The sequence below is a fragment of the Aythya ferina genome (genome assembly GCF_964211825.1).
Source record: "Aythya ferina genome assembly, chromosome: 9".
Classification (NCBI taxonomy): domain Eukaryota; kingdom Metazoa; phylum Chordata; class Aves; order Anseriformes; family Anatidae; genus Aythya; species Aythya ferina.
The window spans coordinates 22,332,551-22,346,267 of NC_140305.1; the positions used below are offsets into that span (position 1 = coordinate 22,332,551).

The 13,717-nt window shown below is 36.5% G+C and overlaps 1 long non-coding RNA gene across 1 annotated transcript; it reads right to left on the reverse strand.

Annotated features, from left to right (window-relative positions):
- Positions 1-1,050: 1,050 nt before the first annotated feature.
- Positions 1,051-11,706, reverse strand: LOC311441075. The gene is made up of 6 exons (XR_014695782.1): positions 9,421-11,706; positions 8,202-8,393; positions 5,232-5,371; positions 4,496-4,797; positions 3,266-3,397; positions 1,051-3,023 (listed from the first exon to the last, which is right to left on the reverse strand). It is a non-coding gene; the product is annotated as an uncharacterized lncRNA (long non-coding RNA).
- Between the last annotated feature and the right edge of the window lie 2,011 nt (positions 11,707-13,717).

Below are 13,717 nucleotides of genomic sequence, written 5' to 3' on the forward strand. Positions count from 1 at the left end.
CACTCTAACATGGTTGTTTAGTGATACTGCTGACCTAGCCAACGAAATAATGGAAATCATAAAATTGTGCTCTGCAGTGTGTAAGGGTCTAGTGGCTCTGTCTTCTGGGTGAATCTTTCCTGACCTCTTTGCTCTGTGGGCGTGCTGTGGGTGTTTTATCAGGACTTTGGGATTCAACCAAGACTGACTACTTGGTTGACATCCATGCCCAGAAGTTTGAAACCAAGCTTCCCAAATAATCTGCACGAATACCAAAGGAAGACATCTACCTATTCATTTATTGACATGTATGGCTTTAGGTGACAGTTGCTGTGAAATTAAATATTGAAAACACTACTTCAACCTCCTCCCAATTCATTTGTACCACTGGGACAGCTTTCAACAATGGAGGACATTCCTATTTTCTTCAGATGGCTACCTATCTTCTTCCTAGAACAGAAAACATCAAACCATTGCAAAGGGAGCTGAAATGACCAAGAAAAAATAACTTTATGTGAATCTGGAATACCCAGAGAGACACCAACCTCTTCAATTTATTTTTACATGTCCTTGACTACCATTTCTTGCATGTAGAGGGATGAGTTAAGCCCCAGATAAGTCAGTCACCTTGACTCTTTGGGGATATCCCCCCTACACTTCTTACTTAGAAAGCTTCAAAAGCAGCTGTTTTCTCAACACAAAGTGTTAGGAGAGTAGGATGCTGTGATACAGCAACTGGGGCTATGGCTCCCTGGCCGGGTGGCTTTGTCAGAAACAGATCTTTGTCTCTGGTGTAAGGAGCTCAAAATGGGGGTGATAAAAAGAGAGAAAGTCTAAGACAATTGTAGTTTTACAGTCTTCTTTTTCAGCTTGCAAACCGCAGATAAGAGCAGACAAGCTTTATGACAGTGTAGAGAAATCAATACATTTTTATTGATTCTTGTAGCTGCAGAACTCTCACCCAGCACAAGTACAGGGGTCAGAGTATGAGTACATGACTGTCCTGCTACACTATGAGTGTGCTCCTCAGAAGTCGTGCTATTTGATTCACCAAGGATGAAGTCTGCTCCATTACATGACTGCAACAACAGCATCTGACCCAGGATCCCCTCTCAGCGGGGGAAGGTAGGTGCTGTAAATTATCCACTGCTGGTGGCAGCTGCTTGCACAGCTTCACGTAAGGAAAATACTTTTTTATTTTCTTTTTTTTTTTTTCTTAATTTAACAAAAGAGTATTTTCAAACCAAGACACAGCGCCTATTGAAACAATGCATTTTATTCTAAAAGAAAGCAGTCTGCAAAGTTGCATTTGAAGAAATGACACAGCAGTAGAAACATCAAAACAAAACAACTTGGAAAACTAACTAAGAAGCAGCATAGTCAAAGCAGAATGAAATTAGGGACTTGGAACAAGCATCTAGTTTTGAAACAAAAAGAACTGGAAACAAAAAGCAGTCAGAATTAAACGGAAATTAAATTAATGAAAATTTGAATATGAAAATGAATTGAAACAGAGTTGTAAGTTTTACATTTATTTGAAATTTTTGTAACCCCCTCCAAAAACCATCACTGAGGGGTTTTCAAAGTTGTTTTGATTTTGTAGAAACATTCATTTATTTAATTGGTACTTGAAACTTCTCTTGGAAAATTTCTGACCTGCTTCAGCCTTAGCAAGAAGCCATTCATTGGCAAACTGAAATTCTCTGGTCATTTTCAGTACCTGTGAAGCTGTTGAAATGGTGTAAAACTTTCTAGTAAGTCCTTTTAGTATTGTGGCCCACATTTTCAGGTGACATTTTGTAGTTGATTTGATTGTGCAGCAATGGACTTCACCTTTATTCTGTCTTTTATTCTCCATCTTTTCAGCTGAGTCCATTATTACTTGTTCTAAATTCTTTCAACTCTTCTCTTTGACTTTGTGCTACTTTCCCCTTCATTCTCAGACTGCACCACCTAACACCCTACACCTGCTTTTGATGTCACCAAATAGGGACAATGACTATAAAGTCATTTCCCTTTACAAGTCAAACCTGGAAGGTCTCTCTGTTGTCATTCATTCTATTTCCATTGCTGGCGTAAGTGTCCTTGTTGTTTTTCCCACTAGTGAAGAAAGGGCAAATGTCATATTCACTGAAGCAAAGACTTTGCTTTGAAGCGGTATTGATTTTTCCTTTTCCCTTCTGAAGCTTTGCCAGGCTCCATAAAAGCATGTCTCTTGTTCAGAAGCTCTTTGGACTGAGAGACAACAGGGGCAGCAGTACCAGCGGGAAGCAGTTGGAAGTTAGGGCATCTGGTGGGGAATGACAATTTTGACAGCAGTTAGAAAAAGAAAGAGGTCATTTTATTTTTAACTGTACTGTGAGAACAATTGTGGATCAGAACAAAGCCAAATGGGAAACGCAGATTTAATTCCAGCCTATAATTCCTCCTTGTCTAATTTGGAATATGAACATTTTTGTAGGACTCAGCTGCTGGCAGCAAGACAGCTGGACCACCAGAAGTTACATCTGGGTTAAAGGCTTAACCACAAAGGTGATAAGAGCCATGACTTTGGGGCACAATGTTACAAAGGCACAAACCTTACTTGTCACTGGACAGGAGCCTGCAGAGAACTTCTCTGGATGAAGGTCCAATGCTACAACAGGAGTCCTATTTAAGAGATCTCAACTTCTTCCTTTGGAACTAGTTTGTGTGATGTAGAAATATCCAGTGGTGTTTATTAAGCTCCCACATATAGCAAACAACCAAAATTCTTCTGTATTTTCCCACTGTGAGTCTGGATCCCTTGAAGGATATGACCACATACAGGTAATTATCTGTGCACTGGAGAGTGTCCCTCTCAGTGAGAAGGTGGGTGCTGATTTTAAATCTATTTAAAAGTTGTGCCTCCTAGATCCTCCAACACTTCCATGGCATTTTGTTCATGCTGACTCAGAGGAAAAAATCTCACTTATTGAAGCATCGATGCCACTTTTTCCATTCTTCTGTATTTCTTTGCGATGTCAGGCTGGCAGAGCTGGTCTTCCAAAGCTCAGCAGCTGATGCTGGAAGTGCATGTAAAATTACAGCAGCTGCCTTTTGCAGAGTGAGTCAAGTAATAATTATAGTAGATTTGCCTACAGGTTTTGTTTCTTTGTGATTTTTTTTTTTTTGTAAAATTAGTAACTACTTCACTCAAGTACACTAGAATTATTGTTCTTAAAAAAAATTAAGAATTATTCCTAGTGCCAGTCTGAGACCTCATACTCACAAGAAGTAAATCAACCAAGTATCCCCATTTTATTACCTTCCTCTACTCAGTCCCATCTCCAAGTCAGAAAGGTCTGACTAGAAATTCATAAGATTGCTTCCGATTTCTCAGCTATTTTGTGAATTGTGCATATGCAACAGCTGGAAATAAGACTTTTTTTTTAAACACCTGCAAAAAAAAAAAAAAAAAAAAAAAGAAAAAAGCATCAATGAGAGGGTTCTGTTGATTAGAGGATGTTTTCTACTACTCATTTGTAAGGGAAGTGATTCATTAAGCACTGTCTGAAAGCTATCTTCATGCTGAATTAATAGGAAAAGGTCCTGTAGTCACTAAGGTGTGCAGGAATAGCTGAAACCCCCAGCACCACCATGGTGATTGCTGGTGCTGACCCATGCTTTGCACATCAGCAGTGCTCCGGCTGGCCATGACATTTGTAAATTCTCTCCAACCTCCCCTGGCATGGCTATCACTAGTTGCTACCTTTTTTTCCCCCCTCTCCAACCACTTATACCTGTCAGTGCAATTTTACAGTCTCTCTAGCAATAGGAAGCATCTTAAAACCGTGACACCCTGCATGGGGAAAGAAAAACATAACTGATACTGTTTGCCCCACCGGGGCCCAAGCACAGCAAGTAATAAACACATGGAAACTATTTTGGTGTCCTGGGTCAGCTTTGACTTTGCAGTTTCCTGCAATACATTTCAGGGCATATCACAGTGTTGACCTCTACACTGGTGTTATCTGTCCAGTTCTCCGTGTACATTTGTTTTCATTATTTGTGTCCCCTCATGCTGTTTTTTTTCTGACAGGCTCAGGATCTGAAAGCTGCTTTGCCAGACCTTTAAGTAACAACCCATCATCAGCCGTACTGGGTATGGAAGGCTGCAGCTTGAATTTGTTTTCACAAAACGCACATCACAAGACCTGCCTAATCAGCAGTTACCTAGTTTGCTCACTCCAGACAGAGTCAATTTACAGACCATGTCTGTTGTTGACCCTGCTGTCTGCTCTGGATTATTCCAGTCTGCCTCCACTTTCTAAAATTAAATGTTAGTATTTTTAATTGCTGTTTTTAACTCTTGCCTAATTGGGCACAAGCTCATATGTTACAAACCTCTCTCAAAGGAAAACAAGAGCAATCTAGTAAAGAAGCAAGAGTGAGACTGCTGGCACTAACAGAATGGGTTTGTGCCATTTTGCCTCTGCCCATCATCCACAGGTGGTTGCATGGCAGTGAAAACAAGTCAGGTACCACATCCACTCACCTCCCCTGCCCGGGTCAGATGTACCATCACATTGCAGGAATTCCACATCTCAGAGCATGAACACATAGGGTTGTTGCTGCTGATGTAATTCAAAGCAGCTGAGTCTGAGCTTGCTGCTTGTTCATGTTGCAGCTGAAAGAGCTTGTAGACATTGGAGGATTAATCTTGTGATTAGGCATCTCGGGTCTGTATATGATACTTGGTCAGAGCTGAGATTACAGAACACAGTATTTCATGGCCACTCTTTGTTTCCTTTTTACTTGTTGTAGACATGTGAAGTAAAACTGTTTCATTCACAATAACTGCAATAGAATTTGGCAATAATTGAAAAAATTATATATTATATTTCTGCAGACTACTTAAAAGATACTGCTAAATTTGACCAGAGGAAATATGAAAAATAGCTATTTTTTAAACCAACAAAAAAAGAATGGTGAAATTATTATAGCATTTCTTTCTCTGACTTTTAATAAGACTTTTCTTCTATGTGACTATTTCTAGTTGATCTCATTTTAAAAATAAATTTCACATTCTGGGAGAGAATATACAGCCTATCCTGTATAGTTTGCTATAGAGGGTGCCAAAGATTTGCAGTTTGCAAATTCCAAGTTCAGCTGTTTATGATACTATAATTTTTCTATGTCCATAAAAAAAACAAACAACAACAACAAAAAAAACTCTGACCATAGCAACATAGACCCAGAATGAACATTCAGGAAACAAATTTGGCACCTACCTGAGGGATTATCACAGACCACAGGAATGAAGAGGCTGATGAAGTAGCTACACGTGTTCTACTTTGGAAATAAACGTTGGAATGCTCTGGCTTCTGTCATCTGGTTTATGGCAAAAAACACAGCAGGTCTGTGGTAACATCTGTAAGTGAAGGTCAGCAGCAAGCCAAAATTGATTAAAATTTTAACCACGGAAAATATATATATTTATTTTTTCTTAAAGATTTACAAAGATTTAATTTGCTGTCTTTATTTCCTTAGTACATAAGACCACAGATGTGAAACAAACGTAGTTGTACCAATCCTTAATCCAAACAGTTTTACTGTAAACCAAAGTCTGCTATACCTATTGTAAAGGTTAACTGAATGGCAAATTCCATGAAAATCTATAAATAAATAAAGAGTTACTGTAAGATACCAGAGTCAATGAGTCTCATGAATGCTCACAGCTGTTCTCTAAAATTTAGTTTTCTAGCTTTGACCTCTGTTCTTTTTGAGAAACCAGTTTTTTTGTTGATCAGCCTTGCAGATCAACAGGATGGGTATAAGCCCTGTGATTGCACCACAGGTAGTCCCCATTAGCTGATGCTTTTCATATTGATCTCTCCTAAATGGATAATGTTTAGTAGTTTCATAGTCAATGAAACCATCAATAACTGTCAGCTTTTACACCTCTTTGACCTCAGTGAAGAGCAAATATTGCTATCAGTTTTATCTGGTTTGTTCTTGTTGTTTTGAGTTTTTTCAGTTAATCTGATTGCAACACACAGCATGAGGATCAGAGGTTTGAACAAAAGCAGCTAAGGCATTCATGTACCTCCTAAGACATTACTGATCACATTTTGCAAAGTTCTCTTCAAAACATTGATGATTCACAGGACAGTAATCAGTCCTCTCTCCAGTAAAACAAGTTCACAATGATTTCAATGAGATATAGCTCTAAAACATGTTTCTATAAATCTTGTAGTCTTAAGTGCTTGTCAAATAGATGTCAGAAACCACACGGAAATCTAAAACTGCTCATGTAAACCCATCTTCAAGTGCTTGATATCGATTTGTCTATTGTACATCTTCATGCTCAACACAGGTTAAAATAGTTCAGTTATCTCACATTATGACTAGAGGCTGCTGACAGAAATAAGTTATTATGCTGCTTGCAACTAACAAAACCCCTCAGATTTTGGGCAATTTTTGAAAATGAAAACCATATCCTTTTCACGTGTGAATTCTCTTGCTGTTCCTACCACCTCTTTTAGTCCTTTGACAAAGGTTTGAAGCTTAAAAACACTCAAAACTAGGATGAAAAAGAGGAATCCCTACTACATAAAAAAAGGACCCCACTGGACCAGAAGAGACATCTTGTCTTTTTTTTTTTTTTTTTTTTTTTTGTTAAATATAGATACTGAGTGCTAACCACAGCTAAATCCATGCTAACTTCTGAGAAGAACAAGCCAACTTCAAAGATGCTCAAAGTGGTAAAACGTATCAGTTTTGCCAAGTGCTACGAAAGGACCCCATTTCTGTTGGTGTTCCAGACTGCTCAGTAATGGTTTCATCCCCAAAATTCACCTCTAGGGGCTTAGCATCTCCTTTCTCTATCTCTCTTCCCTCACCCCCATCTTTCTCTCCCCTACAGCATTTCTGTTTTTCTGCATTACCACTTCATTAACTCACTCCTGACTAAGCTTATTCCTCACAAAGTACTATCACACAGAATAAAACAGTGCTGTGAAACCAACATTTTTAGTGAGCCAATTATCTATGTCTTAATTATTAGTAATCTTAAAGCTATTTAGAGAGGTGAAAGAAATAAGACAAGAACCACTATCTCATCTACCCATCATCCCAAGGCAAAATCTGTTCTGAAATGCCTTCTGCACTACAGATGCTGTAGGCAACTAGCTCTGCTTGTCATTGGAAAGCCTCTATAATATGAAGTTTTCAAAGTGAGGATTGCTCATTACTTCATACTGTTTCATAGCCTTTGCTATTTAATTCTTATCACTGCTGGTCTTATTCCCAGCTATAGGCACTGTCGTAATAATCAATGGGTGTAAAAAGCTATCATTCTGATCTAAACAACTTCAAAAATGTCAATTGCATACATGTATAAAATGAGAAGAGAATGCTTGATTGCATAAAAGGGTTTCAAGATTTCATAGTCAAGTGAATCTGAGGGAGAGAAAGGACAGCATTTAATTCATCCACTTTTGATTCCCCCATTAGTCACCAGGGAAAGACAGGCACCTCTAGAATATGACTTATCTGGTACCAAAATTCCTCCATCAATTAACTTCACTAGAAGGTACAGTCAGCATCCCTATGCTGATAACTAAGAAGAATTTCATCCTGATAATATACATCCAAACAGAAATCTAACAGCAAGCACACCTCCCATGCTAGAATCCAAACTGTCAAGCCACCCTCCTACTCTTTAAGAAGAGGATGAAGAGCTCTTTAAAGCTGCAAAACAGTGGCAAATTAAATTGGATGCTCCACACACCTGTAGCTCATTCCCTTCTGATATTGAAAGCGCACATTTTTCTCAGGTGCAGTCAGTGGAAACTCTGCTGTTTACTGTGGTGGGCTCACTGTGAGCTTAGTTCAGTGGAATGGCTGTAACAGATACAGACACCCTGACAAAACCCACTTCACTGCAGACAGAGGTCGTAGTGTCTGCGCAGCTGGGAAAAATACATCAACACTTGTCTGAAGTGTGGCCATGAGCTACAAACTACTTATAACCTCTTTAATCTTCTTAATTTAACAAACAGCAGAATTTACAAGTCATTGCTTATGTCTGGAGGCATCTGCTTGCCTTAGGTCTAGGTTTGCTTTTGTCTGTGAAATTGTACCTCCAGCATCTTTCAAAGGGAAAATTACCATCTGGCATGTGTGTGAGGCTAATTCAGTGATGGCTGTGATCTTCCTAGTGTGTGCCTATCATTAACTGAAGGAGTTTTTCTACCTACCATTGAGCAACTGGTCTTGGCCATGCTAGACACCAGAGATACTAGAGTAGGTGGATTTCCAGTCCCATCCAGATTAGCCGTACTGCTGTGGCTGGGATTCCATGGGTCTCCCAAGCTGTTCTGAGAAGCGTTTGTACCCAAACACCACATTCACAGAGAAGAGATTATCTATGAATAGCCCTGGATATCCAACTGTGATAAAAACAAGATAAACCAAAATTCCAATTCAGAAGGAACAAAAAGACTGATAAAAATAAGTGAGCAGCTATTTAAAATATTCCAAATATTTGCATTTGTGTGAGACAATAGTAACAATGATGAGAAAGGGCATGAAAAAGAATAAACTTGAACTTGTCACAGAAAGTTAAACAAACAAACAAACAAACAAAAAACAACAGAAACTTAAAGGAAGCAAGAAAAAATAAAAATAAATTATAACTGAAAGGATTGGATAACATAATTGTGTAAGTGATGAATGAATGAGAGAGTTAGAACAAACTGCACCTAACAGTAGTCCATATTGAAGCAACTTAATAAAAACAGTTTCCAGTCAAAATAAATAAATAAAATAATAAATAAATAAATAAATAATAATAATAATAAAATGAACTGAGTTGTAAAATGGACCAAGAGAAATGTAGGACAAAGGGAAAGTCACAAGAAGTATTACAACACAGTCCAAATTCTAGTAACTAAGTATCTCTTTTACATTTAAGATATACTGTATTCATGAAAAAAGGATTAAATGTTTTTGTTTTGTTTTGTTTTGTTTTGTTTTGTTTTTTTTTAAATGAAGTTAATAGAATGCAAAATATAGAAACGTTACCAAAATTTTATTAAATTTGAAAATACATGTATTATATTCACTCTTTGGTCAAGCACAGCAGAATTTGCAAGTGTTTTTCACAGTTATGTGGTGTGTCTCTGAGCTACAGCTGGGAGTGGTTTTCTGGAGGTCTCCTTTCATGAACTTAACCATGCTTTTTCATCCTAGACAAGGAAAGAGGAAAACTCCCAACAAGGCTCCTGGCTGTGGCAGTTATGATTGTATCCTTTCCTGTTTTTTTTTTTTTTTTTTTTTTTTTTTTTTGGTGAGCCTTGAAAGAATCAAGATACCAGAACGTGCCTACAGAAACCAGCAAAATAAATAAATAAATAAATAAATAAATAGATAGATAGATAGATAGATAAATAAGGCTTGCTATTTTTCTTGTATTACTTTTTCTGTTCTTGGCCACTGAAGTCATGATTCATGGACAGAAAGCAATGGTTCATATTATCTTCATCTTCTATGATGATCTGTCATGGTACACTCACTCCATTTCCATTTACTGACTAGGGAGAAAAAAATATATTTATGGTAAACTGATGAATGTTAAAGAAAAAATCAACACAGTTTAACACAGGAATCTCTACTAGCTGGCCAGGAGTAATTGGTTTTAGATGTTACTCACCTTTTTTAGAGAAGATCCAAGTTTCCATTTCGAAGACATTGATGTAGACTTACCTATATGTAAATTTACTCTTCTGCTTAGCCAAATTTCATTACTACATAGGATTAACCTTGTGAAAAGTAGAAAAGTAATACTATACAACAATCATCAATTGGTAAAATATTGCATGACTTCTGAAAATGTACTTGGTGACAAAGGAACCATCTATTATTTCTAGGACCTTTCATATAGTCTGAATTGCTCTAAATTATCACTGAAGTTGTTTCTACAAATTAATGGAGGAAATAGGTGTGTTATACATCTCACTCTCCCAAACTGCCTTCTTCCAGAAGATTAGTTTTGCCCCACCCCTTGTTTTATTGCAGGAAAAATTTATGTCAGGTACTGGGTCTAGCCAGTTGCTGGTCTGCAGCCACAAGTTTTCTTTTTCCTGTCCTTCACACCAAAGAGATGCAATGATGCTCCAGCCCAGAGCCATGTGGCCACACTGACATGGTGCTTGCACCAAGCTTATAAGACTTGCTGAAAAATAAGATACACTAGCTGAGGTTTGACCTTGCAGTATCACAGTGACATATCTTTTTGGAAAGTATGCTCAGTATTCAGTCACTAAGCATGAACACCTGATCATGCACACTCCTTTTTGCAGAAGTACAGAGAGCTCTGTAACTCAGGGAGATCTGGAAACATCTAAAGGCTCTTAGAAACTGTGCAATAGCTCTTCAGCTATGTCTCTCACAGGAGTTCATGCATGGATTTCTGAATCTATCCTTCTTTCAATAATGTCAACAGTGAATAGTCACTGACTTTCACAGCTACAGAACAGAATCACTAAATCCAAAATTTGTCTTTTTTTTTTTTTTTTTTTTTTAACAATTCAATTAAAGTACTATCAGCTCATATAGTCTTTCATGAATCTGTTGTTAATTTAGCTCTAGTAGTATTAACTCTGGTTGCCAGTATTATCAACTGCCATTAAGAAAAAAAAAGTTACTGTTTTTTTACAGCTGTATAGCAGAAAACCTAAGTACCTCAAGCACACAAACTTAAGGACTCCACATTTATTATTTAAATGGCATCATTCTAACACTAATCTCATAAATGCTGAATGCCTGGTGTTGCTAAATTGAGAGGGGAAAATTCAGGTGGCAGAGAAAATCCAGCTATTTCTGTCCTGAATTTACAGCAAGTGTGTGGCTCAATTTTATGCCTTTTATGCCAGAAGGAAGCACAGCAGACCAAGATTACAACCGCTGTAAAGTGTCATTGTGTCTTTGACATATAGGTCAATGTATAGATTTGAGTATCAGACATGGGACTGAATGTTCCTTTTTCGAAAGATCGTAACATAAAATTTATTATAGCATGTCTAGGCTGCAAACTTTGTTACCGACCTTTTATTTGTACCAATGTAATTAGCAGGGATTTTTGCATGTAGATGGCTCATTTTTTTTTTTTTTTTTCCTGAATTTTGAATTTACATGCAACTAACTATAAGCGTACTTTAAAGCATATTTTTAGTGTCTGATAGTGATCATAAATCAGGTAGTTATGCCTGTAATAATTTCTATAAGTGTTTGTGTGTGTGAGAAAATATGCAAAATTGGAAGGTGAGATGAGCCATGATGAGCATTAGAGGTCCAGAAGCAGATCAATAGCTGGTGTAAATTGCCAGGGCTTCATTGATTTCAATGGTGCTATGATAAATACCAATTCAGCTGGTGATAAAATAAATGTCATCAGCTAAGCATCTGGTCAATAACATTGCAGAATGCAGAATGAGGTATTGGTGTTACCTCCACACTGAGCACTTGCATTTACCTTTGAATTGAATCTGCATGGTTCAAAAGGGTAAATTTCCCTGTTTATTCCCATTTTTAAAAATCTCTGTTGGCTGGGTAGTGCCTGTGGGAATGCACATGGACAAATAATGTGACAAATAATTACTTACACTGCTTTTACTCCTCTAATATTACTTTTATCTTCAAATGAAAAAATATATTTCAAGATACTATATGAAAATTACTTGCACAAATTTGTTGCGCTTCTATGAGTTTTGTCATCCATCCCAACAGTGAGGGAAATTAAACTAAGAATTGGTTTTAATCCACAAATTACATACAATATTTAATATCCTTTTAGAAAATAAATCTTATTAAAGAAATGATAATTTTATATGTGTATGAATTGCTAAGAATTATAATATCAACAAAAAAGAATGAAGCCAGGTTGCACATATAAATCTTAGTGATTTTCAATATCTTTTTCTTAACATTTTTCACCAGATAGTTTTAGGTTCATTAACCATTTCTTATTTCACAAAGTTAAGTTTTTACTGAATCTGTAAATGAGAAATCAATTATGCAATGGCATTAACAGAACTTCAGAGAAAATGCACATTGTGCATAACTCATAGTTAACTCACTGATTCTGCTATGTAGCTCTCTTATCAAATGCCACTAATTTCGATACATACACATCTATTGATATGCCAGAATTAAATACAAATAGGATGTTTAAGTAAAAGAACCCCCTTTGCCATGTTTCATATTGTTCAGCTGTATTTGGAGACCTCAAAAGGACATGTTCATCTTACAGTGTTATTATTTCAAATGGAACAGGAGATTTTTCATGTTTCATGTTTTCATGTCCCTTAGCTGAAGGGAGAGAAAGAACAGACTGAAAAAAAGATAGACTAAAAAAAGCAGAACTACTGCAACAGATATTTTGATGAGAGCTTTGAATGAAAAATAACAAAACCTCTGCAGGGAATTTCCCATTCATTTATTTGGGAGCACATTTTCACAACAATAATTAAATTACCTAATGTTCGCTTACATTAAAAAGTGATAATCCATAACGTTTTGTTACTAAAAAAAAAAAGGGGGGATAAAAGGCCAATATATTAAACTAACACCACGGGAAAAAAACATAAAAAAATTACAAACATCAAAAGAAAACCATGGTGTTTGACAGCTTCCTGTGAATTCTGTTTATTTCACCAAGAGGTGAAGTTGGCAACAGAAGTCCCAGTATTTTCTGTGCAGTGGTGTCTTAAAGTTTTAACATGCTTATTAGCTATTTGCAGGGTATTTCAATAACCAAAACATCTGGTAATTAATGTCTTAGGACATAGGAATCCATGTTAAGTACAGATTAAAAAACCCAACAACTACATTGTCCTAGTGAGCATCATGTTCTAGTAGCTCATCCAGGCTCTGCAACTCTTCAGTGGGTGGAGAATACCACATGGAACCAACTGAGATACCATTGAGCAAAATGCATTTTTATCTGCTTTATTTCTCCTAGAAATGTCAGCACAGCACATTGTATTGCCTGTAATTTTAATAGATAAACAAGACAATGATTCCATTGTGTTTTCTTTTTTTTTTTTTTTTTTTTTTTCTTCTCAAAATGGTAGAATACATTTTCTTAAAAAGGTCTGCAAACATATTTACAAAAGTGTGAAAGCAGTAAATGCAGGCTTTTAATATTTTTACTGAACTTCCAAAGACTGACTAATATCTTAATTTTATTAGAAATCTGGTCCAAGGATGATACAAGAAATTAAATATCACACTTAAATTTGTTTACTTGTAGGCTACTGTGGAAACAAATCAAACAGATAAATATTTAAAAAGAACAAACTTATAATCCATGAAGCATAAAGAAGATATTCCAAAACCACTTCCTATATTTTTATTATGTTTCAGCTCTAAAACAGCTCTTGCTCTTTCTTAATGTTGTCTTAAAATGTGGGACACAATCTTCCTTTTGGAAAGCTAGCTGCTGTAATGTAATTATAAAGTAGCCACTAAAATATCATTCACAGTATCTGCATCACATGAATGAACTTATTTTCAAACAGGAATGATAAAACTTGTGGAGTTGCCTTCATCTTTCACATTTTAAGTACTGTTGGCTGACAGAAATAAAGTGTAGTGTCATGCTTGGTTTACCTAAATCATTTATTTTGTAACTAATAAAAGTAAACAATTACCAGATACTGTATATATAGAGATATATAGATATATGGCCACAAATAAACTATAGTAAAAAGTT